Source organism: Pleurodeles waltl, chromosome 1_2, assembly GCF_031143425.1.
Source record: "Pleurodeles waltl isolate 20211129_DDA chromosome 1_2, aPleWal1.hap1.20221129, whole genome shotgun sequence".
Lineage (NCBI taxonomy): Eukaryota > Metazoa > Chordata > Amphibia > Caudata > Salamandridae > Pleurodeles > Pleurodeles waltl.
In genome coordinates, this window is record NC_090437.1 from 830,835,007 (window position 1) to 830,851,202 (window position 16,196).

Genomic DNA, 16,196 nt, shown 5'->3' on the forward strand with positions numbered 1-16,196 from the left:
TGTTTTGGAAAGACCTGTGTTGAAGGATTTGGGTTGAGGAAGGGGTGGGAGTGTGGGCATGTAGTTGGGTTTGGTGGGAGTTTGCACCCAATGAAGGGGCCACAGCCTAGAATGACCGCTGTGGGCTAGACAGGGTACAATAAATGCCATCCAGGGGAGCCACTATCTCAGTGTGGTGGCTAGCCACCCCCTAGATGACATTCAGAAGTTTAGTCTGGCCTACAGTGATCGTCTACAAAGGGTGTGCAGCCTCCTGACTGAACGTAGCTTGGGACACCGGGGTGGGTCTAAGTTGCCTGCAACATAGGTGACACTGCCCATTTTAGTTTTAGGGGGGCATATATGGCCAACTGTGGGGGGGACAAGAGGTAGGGTGGAGATTTAAAGGGGAGCAGAAGAGGACGCAGGTGTCACAGTCGCTCTGGGTCTGCCCCACTAGGAACTGGTCTTCATTGAAGACCTCCGAGGAAGATGTCAAGTCACTTGTGGTCTGCCACCCCCTTGCCACTGGATCCCTTGGTGTTGATGGTGTCCAAACTCGATCCCCAGTGACCAGCTTCAACCCTGCTTACATGGCTGCTGTCACATTCACCTTGCCCAGTTGATGCTGAGAACACAAATACAACAGTTTTAGGATATCAGTGAAAATGCAATCAGACATCAATGTACGCAGCACAACATTTGTGCTAGGTAGACTAATCCTCCATCTCATCTCCCATATCATGTAAGCCTTTGTCACTTAAACACTTGTAGTCCCCTCCATGGCAAATGGTTCCAACATCATGAGTAGACACATAAGCTTGGAGACACATCTGAACCACTGCAGTACAGAGCAACAATTGATTCACTTTTTCCAAAGGGAAAGGTGTTAGGATAGAAATTGTCTGCTCAATATGGGATGCACCAACATCTATGTGATGTAAAAGTGTGTAAACTTTCAGATGCAAATGTCCCTTTCGGTATCACATTGCTCTCCATCATCAATTTCTCCTCTGGGCAGAACTAAGGACACCAAAATGTTCTCTGTGGGATGTACAACTCTCTCATCAATGTGAACACATTCCTGTCTGTTGCAATCAATACAATTTGGCTGACAAATTAACATTGGTAATGACAGACTGGCTTACATGCACATTTGTGATGGACTAAGGAGTCAGTGAAACCTGCTACTGTCCGCATGAACTGGTCAAACTGCTTTCAAGCGTGTTTCAGATAAAGAATGCTGCCACTGTACACAGAATTCCTATTCGTGTGGTGCAGATGTACATTCTCATTTTGTCAAAGCACCAACTTACCAATGTCAAGTCTGATATGTCAGCTGCTTTATGATGGTGCAGTTTATCACAATTACTCATAATGGGTCCTAGATTCACTACTCACATTTGTGGCATATCATCCCACCTGACCCAATCATGACATAGGGCATGTTTTATGAAACTGTCCCTCATGTCATTGAGAAAATGCTGAAAAGTCCTGTTTTCATGCAGCCATGTGTGTGCCCACAACTGTACTTGCCTTGTGAGGAGGAATATAGTGTCAACCTTCAGCACAAAGCAATACACCACACACTGCTTCTGACTGTCTGATCAACTTAAATCTCCAGCAATCCTCATGGGCTTTGGATGTGTGTTAAGCTCATTGTTGATGGCATACAACATAGCTGGAATGAAAAGAAGTTAAAACACAACAAAATCTACAGACAATGACTTACTCCCTTGTTGCTGCTGTTATGCCATCAACCTCCCATCAAGCTCTGGGTAATCCACCACAAGGATACGGGCCATTAGGTGGGTCAGGGTGTGGTGCGCCCTCCTGGATCGTTGGGAGGACTGCCTGACTTGGCTCTCCACAGACTTATGTTGCGAGAACACAGGTCCACCCACCTCTTTCTGCAGTGCATGTTGTGCAGCTTGCTGACCCCAGGCTCCTCACCTTCTTTGTGATGGCCTTCCAAATCTCCCACTTCTGTTGTGTGTTGACCTGTATGGATGGAAGAATAGAACAAGAAAATAAATGTGAGCGTTTCTGTTTAGCAGCACTGCTGTGACATTATATTCACATGTACCTTCACCAAGCAGTGCCTACATTTTTTTACCCCAAAAAATGAAAGGTAGCTAGGAAATACTGATTAGCAGTAAACCTGCTGACGGCCGTGCCGACGGCCGCCAACATACCGTGTCCGCGGTGGAAATCTGCAAAGGGTATAATGACCCACACTGAGAATTCCGCCACTATACAGACACCCACACAAGTCCGCCAGACCAAAGGTCAGTGATAAACAGGTGATAGCAAAACCCACACCGTTACGCCAACAGGAATACACCCACAGTATCACGACCCACCAATCAACGCAGCAGTCATTCAACCGTGGTAATCCATTGGCGGTACACACCGCCGCGCTCAAAATACACACACACTTGCAAAACACAACCACATTGGACAATTCGAACTATACACACCTGACACACATACACACACCACACACACACCACTATAAAACACACACCCAGATTACCCACAACCCCTTACACCCAAAAATTTGAAGAAGCAGAGAGAGAGAAAAGCAAAGACCACACCAGCATCCAGAGGCTCACAACACCATCACTCATACACCATCCAAGTACATCACACCACACACCCCTACACATCACCCCACACAGCACATCAACCATCACCTCACACATCACTCACACCACATCATGGCACCTCAAAGGCACCCCAGGGTTTCTGAGGAGGAGCTCAGGGTCATGGTGGAGGAAATCATCCGGGTAGAGCCACAGCTATTCGGATCACAGGTGCAGCAGACATCCATTGCAAGGAAGATGGAGCTATGGCGGAGAATTGTCGACAGAGTCAACACAGTGGGACAGCATCCAAGAACAAAGGATGACATCAGGAAGAGGTGGAACAACCTACGTGGGAAGGTGCGCTCCGTGGTGTCCAGACACCAGGTAGCCGTACAGAGGATGGGCGGTGGACCCCCACCTCCTCCCCCACAACTAACAACATGGGAGGAACAAGTCTTGGCAATAATGCATCCTGAGGGCTTCGCAGGAGTAGCAGGAGGACTGGACTCTGGTAAGTCATATCTTTACCATTATATCCCCGCCCTACCTGCATGCCACCACATACTCCCACCCTCACCCTTACCCTTACTCCCATGACTCCACCATCTCCCAAACACCCCACCATCACGCCCACCACTCCCACAACCAAGCCCTGCATGCAATAACAATGCATGGACACCCATCACAGACATGCATGGACACCCATCACCAAAGCATGTCCAATAGAGAAACTCACCCAGGGCACACAATCACCACTCACACAAGGGCCAAGGCGATAGTGCAAGCACAGTAATAGAGGGAAACACACCATTTGCACAAGATGGCACACACAGATAAAATAACAATGCATTTACACCCCTACAGGACCCCTACCCAACGCCACCGGACAGGAGGTGACAGCCATCTCCAGTCCCCTCATAGAAGAAGCCCACAGTGACGACAGCATCTCTGCACGCCTGGATCAAGATGACCAGCCGGCCCATCAGGGACCTCAGGACAGTCGGTTCCCCTGCCACAGTCCCAAACCCACAGAACCTCCCCCCTCAGGAAACACCACCACAGCACCCACCCAGCGGGCCCATGCCACTGTCCCCAGGACACGACAATCAGCAGAGTGTCCACCACTATAAGGACCCCAAGCAACCCCACTAACACAGGACGATCAGGGACCGGGGGTCAGTGGCAGTGGGCACACGGTTCAGGGGACAAAGGCACAGGACAACAGGGAAGCTGAGAGGACTGCTGTGCGACAGGGGGAGGACAAGCCCAGGGAACCGACCCTCCACGCAGCACTATCAAACATCATGGGATCATACCACCATTCCCAGGAGACCATGGGCATGGTACTGGCCAAGTTTCAGAAAACCCAGCGGCTGCAGGAGGGACAATACATGGGAATCAGGGAGGACCTCACCAACATCTACACCATCCTGGTCACCATAGCAGGGGTGCTGGCTGACATAGGCAAGACCATGAGGGAGGCAGAGGCACAACAAAGGGCCCCTGACACTAGCCAAATCGAGGAGCAGCCCTCCACCTCCGCCGGCGCTGGTGGACAGGAGCCCCCGCCACAGGAACAACAGCCCACCAGCACCCCACCCCCTGCAGAAGGAGAAAGACCCCACAAACGGTCCCTGCGATCCAGGCAGAAGCCAGAGAACATTGCCAAGACCCCCGCCAGGCAATAGGACCCTCCTGATTGTCACCCTTCTGTCCCACTATGTCACCCTGTCCTCCTTGAACTGCCATTACTCCCCTTCCTATGCACCATTGGACAATGCACCTGTGATACCAAGAGACTGGACTCTTCTATGGACCTTCCTCCACCATCACCCCAGCCCCTTCCACATACCCCTATACACATTAGCCCCTAAATAAACACCCTTGAATCACAAACCAATCTGGAGTCAGTCTTATCTTTCACAAATGTATAATGACAACATTAGTAACAAATAGCAATGTAAATGTTAATTTGCTTATACCAATGTATGACAGTTGTTGGCCAGCAGTACATATATTAGAAGGCAGAATGGGCTACCCAGATCTGAAAAATTTAAAGCCAAAATGAACAGTCAGTGTCCATAGACAGAGGTGAAGAGGCAGACTTATACAATGTCCTACAGTATTCAGAAATGTGAGGAGGAGTTAAAGTCTCTTACCTGTGTGCCACTGGAAGCACTGCATGATGATGTCCGTTCGGTTGTCAATATCTTCTTCCTCAGCCTCCTCTTCCTCACTGTCTACAGGCTCCACCGCTCCCACCTGACCATCACCAGGCTCATCCTCCTGCAGAAAAGGCACCTGGCATCGCAATGCCAGGTTGTGCAACATGCAGCATGCCACAATTATCTGGCACACCTTCTTCGGTGAGTAGTATAGGGAGCCACCTGTTAGATGGAGGCACTGGAATCTGGCCTTCAGAAGGCTGAATGTCCTCTCAATAATACACCTAGTTCGCCCAGGTGCCTCATTGTAGCGGTCCTCTTCCCTTGTCCTGCCATTCCTCGCTGGGGTCAGTAGCCATGAAAGGTTGGGGTAACCAGAGTCACCTGCAAATGTTGAGGGATAACTGTTAGACACACACTAACCCTTAGGGACTACCCCATACCCAGACACCTACTCATAATGTGTGGGGTCCTTGGGCTCACCTATTAGCCACACACAGTGCCTCTGGAGTTGGCCCATCATATAAGGGATACTGCTATTCCTCAAAATGTAGGCGTCGTGCACAGAGCCAGAATACTTGGCATTCACACGAGAGATGTACTGGTCCGCTGAACATACCATCTGCACATTCATTGAATGGTAGCTTTTTCGATTTCTGTACACTTGTTCATTTCTGCGGGGTGGGACGAATGCCACATATGTACCATCAATGGCAACAATGATGTTGGGGATATGTCCCAGGGCATAAAAGTCAGCTTTCACTGTGGCCAAATCCTCCACCTGGGGAAACACGATGTAGCTGCACATCTGTTTCAGCAGGGCAGACAGCACTCTGGTCAACACGTTAGAAAACATTGGCTGAGACATCCCAGATGCCATGGCCACTGTAGTTTGAAAGGAGCCACTTGCCAGGAAGTGGAGCACTGACAGGACCTGCACTAGAGGGGGGATTCCTGTGGGATGGCGGATAGCTGACATCAGGTTTGTCTCCAATTGGGCTCACAGGTCTTGGATTGTGGCACGATCAAGTCTGTAGGTGATTATGATGTGTCTGTCTTCCATTGTCGACAGGTCCACCTGCCATCTCATCATCTGCCCCAGCGGATGTGCCCTATGGTGGAGGATGGTGAGCAGAGGGTCATGTACCATATAGGTTGCACAAGTGTGTTTGCAGTAATGTGAGTAAATCCGTGAGTTGCGTAGTTTGTCTGTATATCTGCCAAATTGTGCTGTGACGCAGATAGTTGCCATGCCATGTTCCCCACTAAAATGGCGGCTGCCTGACTTGTGAGGAGGGACAAGGGGAAATGATGTAACTTCGCTGGCGTTGTGCAGTGTTGCGGTAGGCGGTCGAAGACCGCTACGCAATTCAGTATTGGTTATCATTGGGCCATATGGGTTTCATAAGCCAATGACGATGTACGCCAGCGGTGACGGTACGCACCCCTGCGGGCTTGACCACCATTTTCTGTATGTTCACTCACTTGATACCTGACCTTCAACAGGAGAGGACCTACACTGCAAGTGCTGCTGTGACCTGAGTCTGGAAGCGACAATGGCTCGAGTGTCTGGGGAAAGGGCCCCTGCCTTCACTGCAGAGGAGTTGGAGAAACTCGTGGATGGGGTCCTCCCCCAGTACACGCTACTCTACGGTCCTCCAGACAAACAGGTAAGTACACTGGGAGCATGCTGTATGGGCTATGCCTGTCTGGAGAGGGCTGGATGTAAGAAGGAAGGGGGGAGAGTGCTGCGTGCATAAAAGACGGTGAATGCATGTGCCACATGGGGGCCAATCACTTCGACGGTGCAGTTGGTAATAACTTCTCTTTTTCCCTTGTACATTTCATGTAGGTCAGCGCCCACCAGAAGAAAGATATTTGGCGTGCCATCGCTAAGGACGTCCGGACCCTGGGGGTCTACCACAGACGGAGCATCCACTGCCGGAAAAGATGGGAGGACATTCGCCGCTGGAGCAAGAAGCCGGCGGAGGCTCAGCTGGGGATGGCCTCCCAACGTGGGAGGGGTGCCCATCGCACCATGACCCCCCTGATGTTCAGGATCCTGGCGGTGGCCTACCCTGTGTTGGATTGGTGCTTGAGGGCATCACAGCAGACACAAGGGGGTTAGTATACTCTCATTCTGCTGACTTTGCGTGCAGTGGAGGTGTCTGGGTGGGGGAGGAGGGCTGTGGGTTTCCCTAGGCCAGGGCGAGTTCCGTAGGCAAGGCCCCTCCGTATGTCAGACCATGTGGCACCACAGCCCACCTCTGTAGAGTGCCAAGTAAAGGTAGTCATGCCCCTGTGTCATCTATGGGTGCAGAGGTCGTCCATAGCCTTGTAGGCCATTTCCCAGGAATTGAACAGTGGAGCCCAAGAGCGCGGCGTAGTGCAGGGGGCTTCTGTGTCTGTCTTGTCCGCCAACGGTAGCGGTAATGCATGCACTCAACATGTTTTTCTTCTGTCTTCCCCCCCTTTTTGTGTTCTCCCTGTTCTTGTGTGCATTAGCATCATCAGGCGGAGGAGCAGTGGCAACGGAGCATGAGGGAGCTGCATCCCACATGGCCCTGGAGGGCGACACTACGGATTCTGAATTCACCAGTGGGACGGAGGGCGAGGGGATCTCGACGGCAGGGACAGGAGCTGACACCAGCGACACGGACTTGTCCTCTGATGGGAGCTCCCTTGTGGTGGCGGCAACATCTGTGCCCCCCGCATCTACAGGTACAGCTGCCACCCCCCCTACCAGCACCGCCCTCCCAGCAGCCCCTCAGCCTTTGCCCCGTGCCCGCTCACCGAGGAGGGTGGGCATCACCTTCGACCCAGGCACCTCAGGCCCTGCCCCAGTCACCCCTGCTGCCCTCAGTGAGGAGGCCATTGATCTCCTCAGGTCCCTCACTGTTCGGCAGTCTACCATTTAGAATGCCATCCAGGGTGTCGAGAGGCATTTGCAGCAAACAAATGCATACCTGGAGGGCATTCATTCTGGCGTGACGGCCCAACAGAGAGCATTTCAGGCTCTGGCCTCAGCACTGATGGCAGCCGTTGTCCCTGTGTCCAGCCTCCCCCTCCAACTTCCACTACCCGGACCCATTCCCCTCTAACTCAGCCTATCCCAAGCACACCATCAGACCAGCATGCACACACATTAACACACAAAGTGGCTCAGGCAAACATGAGCTCCACACATCCCACAGGCACTCACACAAGCACCATACCCATGCACACATACCAACATCCACTTCCTCCACTGTGTCCCCCTCCTCCACGTCCTCCACCTCCCTCCCAGTCTCGTCTCCACTCACACCTGCATGCAGTACCTCTACAGCCACTACGTCCCTCTCCAGCACACCCACCACCACACCCCGCTCAAGTGCAGTCACCACCCCTATTACCATTCACACGTCCCCTGTGTCCTCTCCCAGTGTGTCTGTGACGCCCCCTCCCAAGATATACAAATGCAGGCACACACCCACCCAACAGCCATCCACCTCACGACAGCCTCCAGCGCATGCACCTTTACCCAAAGTCACCAAACGTACACCTCCTACAACCACCACCTCTTCCTCCACTCCCAAACCCCCTCCAGCTCTCCGTCCCAGTGTCTCCAAAAAACCTTTCCTGTCCACCCTTGACCTCTTTCCCACACCCCGTCCTTCCCATAGGTCCCGAACTAGCACCTCAGCCACAACATCTCCGGGACCAGTGGTGCCTGTAGTCACCAGAATCTGGAGTGCACCGGCCACCAGGGCAGCCAGTGTGGCACGGAGCCACAGCACAGTCAGTCTCCCACCTGTGAAGCATCAGAAGTTGGCCAGTGCCCGGCAGGAGAGGGGGAAGACTCCAGCCACCAAAGCCGCTCCCAGGGGTCCCGTCGGGAGTGTTGAGTCAGCTTTGACACCTTCCAAGGTGGGGAAGGGCCACAAGAAACCCGGCAAGTCTGGGAAGAGCTTCATGGCGGAGAAGACCGCCATCATCCCAGCTGCCCAGGAGGCCACTGCCAGCACCAGCCCAGCTGCCCAGGAGGCCACCACCAGCACAAGCCCAGCTGCCCAGGAGGCCACCGCCAGCACCAGCCCAGCTGCCCAGGAGGCCACAGCCAGCATAAGCCCAGCTGCCCAGGAGGCCACCGCCAGCACCAGCCCAGCTGCCCAGGAGGCCACCGCCAGCACCAGCCCAGCTGCCCAGGAGGCCACCGCCAGCACAAGCCCAGCTGGGCCATGAAGGACCACCAGCAAAAGGCCCGTTGGGCCATGAAGGACCGCCAGCCCCGCTGGGCCATGAAGGACCGCCAGCAGCTGAGACCCTGCAATGGAGACTGCCATCTGTGGCAACGCTGAACAGGGCACCGCCATCTGAAGCACAGCTGAACAGGGCACCGCCATCTCAAGCAGCGCTGCACATGGCACCGCAATCTGAAGCACCACTGAACAGGGCACCGCCATCTCAAGCACCGCTGAACAGGGCACCGCCATCTCTAGCACCACTAGCCCATGAGCGGCAGGGGCACTGACGCAACTGAGTCCGTCACAGGGTGAACCATGCACTCTGGGCGCCATGCCCCCTCCAGAACCAGTGGAGACTGCCATCCACTACCTCTGTCCTTAACAGGATGAAGCACATGCCCCCTCCAGAACCAGTGGAGACTGCCATCCACTACCTCTGTCCTTAACAGGATGAAGCACTCTGGGCACCATGCCCCCTCCAGAACCAGTGGAGACTGTCATCCACTTGTGAGACTGTGGCTTTGCACTCCCCAGGATTGAACAGTGGGCAACCCACCCACTGTAGAGACTTGAGAGACTCTGGGTTTGCACTCCCCAGGATGGAACAGTGGGCAACCCACCCACTGTAGAGACTTGAGAGACTGTGGCTTTGCACTCCCCAGGATGGAACAGTGGGCAACCCACCCACTGTAGAGACTTGAGAGACTGTGGCTTTGCACTCCCCAGGATGGAACAGTGGGCATGTGGCCCCCTCGTGGATTTGGCATTGTGCACTCAAGCGACTGAGGTACCCCCCCTTTCCCTCCCCCTGAGGTGCCAGTTTTCTTGCTCTCTGATGCCCCTGCAGTGTTCTCTCCGTCATGGTCGGGGATCTTGTGTGGGCCTCGCCCATACCATGTGGTCCCAGTGTTGCACGGACTATCTTAGTGCACTACCTGGACTACTATGCTTGGTATATATTTTGTACATCGTGTATATATATATATATATATATTTCTGCCTACTTGTTTTTAATATATTACAATGGTTAAACTAATTTTCTATTGTCTTTGCATTCTTCCAGCGGGTTTGGGGGGTGTTACTGTGATGTATAGATTTGCATTTCTGTGTGTTGTAGTGGGTGAGGGTGGGGGTGTTGCGTGTGTGTGTCCCTGTTTTTTGCCTTCCCCCTCCCCTGTGTCGTAGGTGCAGTACTCACCGTGGTCTTCGCCGCTGGCGTTCGAGCTCCTGGTAGAGAAGCAGGAAGACTATTGCAGGTAGAATTTGGAGTTCCGGTTCCATGGTGTCCTCGTTCCTCGTGGGGTGTGTAGAGGTTGGCGTTTTCCCTTCGAAATTCCTGTTTCCGCCGTGTTTTTATCTGCGGTGAATCCGCCCCGGAAAAGGTGGCGGATTGGTACGTTGTGATACTGTGGGCGGTACATTGTCTCCCGCCTGTGTGTTGGCGGTGACCGCCGCGATGTTTGTTTGTACCGCCGTGGCAGTCGGAGTGTTAAAGTGGCTGTCTTTGTTGGCGGTGTCCGCCACGGTCGTAATTGCAATTTTTTTACTGCTGGCCTGTTGGCGGTTTTACCGCCGCTTTCACACCGTCCGCCAGGGTTGTAATGACCACCTAAGTCTGTTATGGTGAATGAAAGTATGGTATTAGAGGCTAAAACAGTTAGGAGTCCAATGTACAAAATACAACTCTCTTCAGAAATGGTAAATGTGTCTCAGAAATAGTTCATAAAGTGAATCCTAGACACATACTGAAGGAAATTAGGATATGCATCTCTTGCAGGTGGTGGTGGTGGAAGTCTTGCCATCATCTCTGGGTGGTCTGCATTTCCGTCCCCTCTGGGGTGGAGGGGAGGGCAGGTGCAGGGACTGGGTGGGAGGATCAGAGTCCACATGTGGCAGGGTCTCCCTGTCTGTGGCTGGCAGTGGTGTAATAGTGCCAGATGTAAAGGGTACACAGACCTAGACAGGTGGAATATGTCATAAAGCACCCCAGTCAGGGAGCTCATGTTTTCATTATGATTGCATATTTCCATTATGATCTCCCTCTGCACCGCCTTGATTTCTCTGAGCTCAGTAACTACCTGGCCCATCACATCCTTGGACTGTTGTACTGCTCCCAAGACTCGGTCAATGTTGGTCTGGCTGACAAAGAGCCCAGTGGCCTCCAGTGGCTGACTCATAGATCCCCTCCCACAACCCCTACCTTCACTACCCTATGCCCTAGATGCAGTGTGTCCCAACTACTGGTTCCTGGCAGAACTGGAGACCATGTTGGTGGGCTCTCAACAGCAGCCAGGACTAGGGAGCATAAGATGTTTTTACTATTACTTTGAACACAGGAAGTGTAGGTATCCGTTGGCTGAGGTGTTCTTACAACTGGGATGGGAGGTGTAGGTGTGGGCCAAGTAAGAACCACTGAGATGTCTGGCCAGACTGACCAGATGGACCTGGTTGCTCATGATCATCCAGACTTGCAGGAGTGGTGCAGTCATAGAAGACATGCTCCTAGTCTAGAGGGGAGGTGTCTTGTGTGGTATTCACTATTCCACTGGTCTGAGGTGTTAGATCTAAGAAGGATGCAGAGAATATAAAATTAAAATCTAGCATGTAGTAGACTTTCAGCACAACACAGTGGTGAGTAGATTACAGTACTGGATCATGCTAAGGCCTAGCACTCTACAAGACATTAAAAGCAATGTGGGTCAACTTAAAAATGTAACTGTCATTGGTCATCTTATTGACAATGCCATGTAAATTGTGTGAGAATACTACTGTTATAAAGCATACCCCACCATAATGTCGGGACGCTTGCATACAGAGGACTATAAAGTATAAGAGCATTTTGATCACTTCAATGTAGCTATGTGATGATGTCAACATGCTTAAGATACACAACAATGGACAGTTTGAACCATAGCTTGAGATGGAGACTGTGAATTACTCAATGTATTGAGATGTGTGCACATATAGAAGGGAAAGTAGGTGAAGCAACATTATACAGCACCATAGTTTTGCAGATACAATATCAGGGTATTATGGTAGTTTTAGTCATCTGTTCACACCATAGACACTGCTTGTTCGAAAATGAGTTGTACACATGTGTTTCAATGACTATATTGGATATGGGAACATATTTACAAAATATACACACATAGGTATGATGTGAATAGGTGAGAATAACACGTAAAGACACTATACCTTCCAGTGCAAATAGATCGAGTGTTGGGCCTGTTTTTTGGAGAACAACAACATACATTGATAGAAAACAAAGGACTTAGCAAATGCAGGGACTGATCCATGATGAACAACACACAATCTGACTTGACATATTGCACATTTTTGATAAAGAGAGATACAACCATGATGCTAGTAATTGGTATGACACACAATATTTTAGGGGGTCAGGTTTAATTTAAACTGTTTTGAAAAGGGTGTTGAAGCATTTTAAATGACTTACTTAGGGACAGAACTCCATTTGTGATTGTGGAGGCATTGCTAAGTGCAATTTACCAGACTCCACTTTCCCAGGGATTCCAGTCAAGCCTACAGGATATAGAATCTGCAAGACATTTTCCTCCCAGGGAAATAGTTGTAAAGGGGGCTGGGAGAACCACCACCAGTCCTTTGGGCTGCCAGGTGAAGTTTGGAGGCCAAGGAACAAACTTTCCCCTGCAGATCATTCCACCTCTTCCTAATCTCCTCCTGTATGCGCAACACTTTAGCGACATCATTCACTCTTTCCACTATTCTGAACCAAATTTGCCTTTTCTGGGAAATATTTTGTGATTGTGCTCCAAACAATTGTGGCTCTACTCTAGCCATGACATTCAGCTCTCTCTCTGTGAAACAGGGAGTTCTCCTCCCTGCCATTGTGATTTAAAAAAATATATATTTGTAAATATTTTATAGTACACAAAAAAACTGAGGGGGTCATTATGAACATGGAGGCAAACATCTCCGTTCGCCATGGCAACGGTGAACAGAAGACCGCCATTGATGGTGAACAGAAACATGCCATATGAAGATGCCAAAAACAGAAACTGTCAAAATTTCTGTTTCCACCAGCAAGCGCCAGGGCCTTGTCGACAGAAAGGCTGTATATCCCACCCCTCCACCATCAAGCACACAAGTCCCCCACCCCCAAATAATGATGCACAAATAACCGTGGCGGTTAGTGGATGCCGAACGACCATTGGCAGTACAGACCGCCACGACCTGCAATGGGATATAACAGCAAGAAATGCACACCACATTGGCTAGTTGGAAACCCACACACCTGACACACATTCACAACACTATAAAATACTCACATACATACCCCACAATCATCTGCAGTGCCAATAGGATAAGCCAGACTGACAAGAGTACACACAGACACTGAACGTCACAACACACACCATGGCACCCCATAATCACCCACTCTTCACAGAAAGGGAGCTAAGAACAATGGTGGACGAGATACTGAAGGACGAGCCACAAATCTTCGGGGCACAGGTACAGCACACACCCATCTCCAGGAAGATGGAGTTATGGCAGACCATAGTAAATAAGGTCGATACAGTGGGAAACCATCCATGCATGAGGGACAACACCCGCAAGAGATGGAACAATCTGTGCAGGAAGGCGAGGTTCATGGCATCAAGGCACCACATTGCTGTCCAGAAGTCTGGTGGAGGATCCCCACCTACACCCCCCGAATACACCGACTGGGAGGAAAAGGTACTGGCCACCCTGCACCCTGAGGGCTTCACTGAACTCACTGGAGGAATGGACTCGGGTAAGTCATCTACAATTACCCCATTTCCACCACACCTGAAGTGCATGCACCAGCTTACCCTTCCAACAACCACCAGGATCACATCCCACCCTGGCCTCAGTCACCACATCCAGTCACCTTGCATGCACACTAACACACCAACAGGCCCACATTCATCCCCCTGTGCACAGCCACCCGCCCCTACAAGGTATCACAATGGCACTACACCACCCATAATGCACAACCACATCCCATGAAAAATGCAATGGCAACCCCTCAAAAGGTCCCTGCATGGCCCAGCAGGGGTATACACTGCACAAAATAGGCCAGAGCTGTGTACCCTCATCTGAATTAGGCAATGTAACATACATGTCCATTCCCCCCCACAGGCACTACCACGCATGCCACCCTGACAGAAAGGACACGGAGTGCCAGTGCCCCCACATGGAGACAGAGGCACCACTCAGGACACTGGAGAGGGAACTGTGGACACTGAGTAGTACCCTGGTCCGTCACACAGTCCTGGACTGTCACAATCCAGCAGCCCCACCCAGGACACCACTGACACCCCCACCACCCAGGCAACAACATCTGCACATGCCAATCGAACCCCACACCAGTGTATCCAGGCCACAGGCTGGTAGAACACGGGTACAGAGGCCACAGTCTCCCCCTACCAACAGGCAGGATGACGATGGCACCAGTACAAGTGGTACTGCCAGACCTGTGCCCGGGACAGAGGCACAGGGGGCTAAGCCCAGTGGGAGGGCATCAGTGGCCCAGGGGGGAGGCCAAAGGATGGATGTGCAGCCCAGGAGATGATCACAGAGGTCCTGGGATCATACCACCATACCCAAGACAGGATGGGCCAGATCCTGGCCACCCTGGAGCAGAGTCAAAGGCTGCAGATAGCTCAACATCAAGAGACCATGGAGCAGTGGAAACAACTCAATGCCACCATGGCCACTATTGCAGGGGTGCTGCAGCACCACCACCCATCCCACCCTGAGACCCCCACAAACCAGGATGCCCCTACCACTGCCCAGGACACTGACCAGCCATCAACATCAGCAACAGCAAGTGGACTGGTGTCACTAACTGAGGACACACAGGAGACTAGCACCCCTACCCGTACAGCCCAGCACCAGACACTCAAATGGTCCCTAAGACCCAGATATGGCACTGGAACACCTGCCAAGACCAAGGCACTCTCAAAGAAGTGACTTTGACACTGACTGTCTCCTAAATGTGCCACTGTGCCACCATCCTACCCGGCCAATAGCAAACCAACAACTTGCACGGTACAGATGGACCAATACCCACTGCTACCAATCGTTGAAACCATGTAGCCAGTATGGACATCCACCATCAGCCCACTCTCTATCACTGTAAAGAGCACCAATCCATCCTTAATAATTAATAAAACACATGTACACCAATTTCGATGTCCACTGTCATTATGTTGATTGAATTGTAAGTGTGAATGAATTTGCCAGTAAATATAAAAATCATACCTTTATTGCAGGAATGGCACTCCACGCACAACATTGTGTGGTGTGTACAGAAATGTACACCATGTTGGTTGTTATGTCACATGGCACCTGAAATTCATATAAAAGTGTCATTGTCTACAGACCCAACACCCCCATAATGAATAAGTCAGACTGACATTATGCAGTGCAGACAACATCCTCAGTGAACAGTACCTCATAGTCACTGAAAGTATAGTTGGATCAGTTGGTTCCTGGAGTGGACATCTTCCCCCTCTTCATGATCACCATCACTCTCAACCACTCTCAGAGGAAGCTGGTCTGGATATACACCACCCTCCTCCTCCAGTAGGGGGATAGATTTCTTCACAGCCACGTTGTGCAGCATGCAGCAGGCCACCACTATTCTACACACCTTCTCAGGGCCATAGCACAGGGATCCCCCAGAGAGATGGAGGCAACGGAATCTAGCCTTCAGGAGACCTATGGTGAGCTCTATCACCCTCCCAGTACGTCCATGGGCCTCATTGTAATTCCTCTAAGCATCTGTTCTGGGATTCCTCACTGATGTCAGGAGCCAATGCATGTTGGGGAATCCAGAATCACCTGCAAAAGTGGGCAATACAGGACTGTAATTAACCACCCTCAGTTGCAGACAGCCTGACTATCAGCTATGTACAGTAAAAGTGTCAAACACACTCACCTACGATCAGTCCTCTGTCCCCTTGTAGTTGTTCCATCATGTGTGGCACACTGCTGTTCCTCAGCACAAATGAATCATGGACTGATCCAGGGAACATGGCATTTACATGTGAAATGTACTGGTCTGCAGTACATACCAACTGTATGTCTATGGAGTGGAAGTTCTTCCTGTTTCTGTACACCTGTTCACTTACTCTTGGAGGGATGAGAGCTCTGTGGGTGCCAACGATGGCACCTATCACATGGGGAATGTTGGCAAAGGCGTAAAAATCTGACTTGATGGCAGGTAGGTCAGC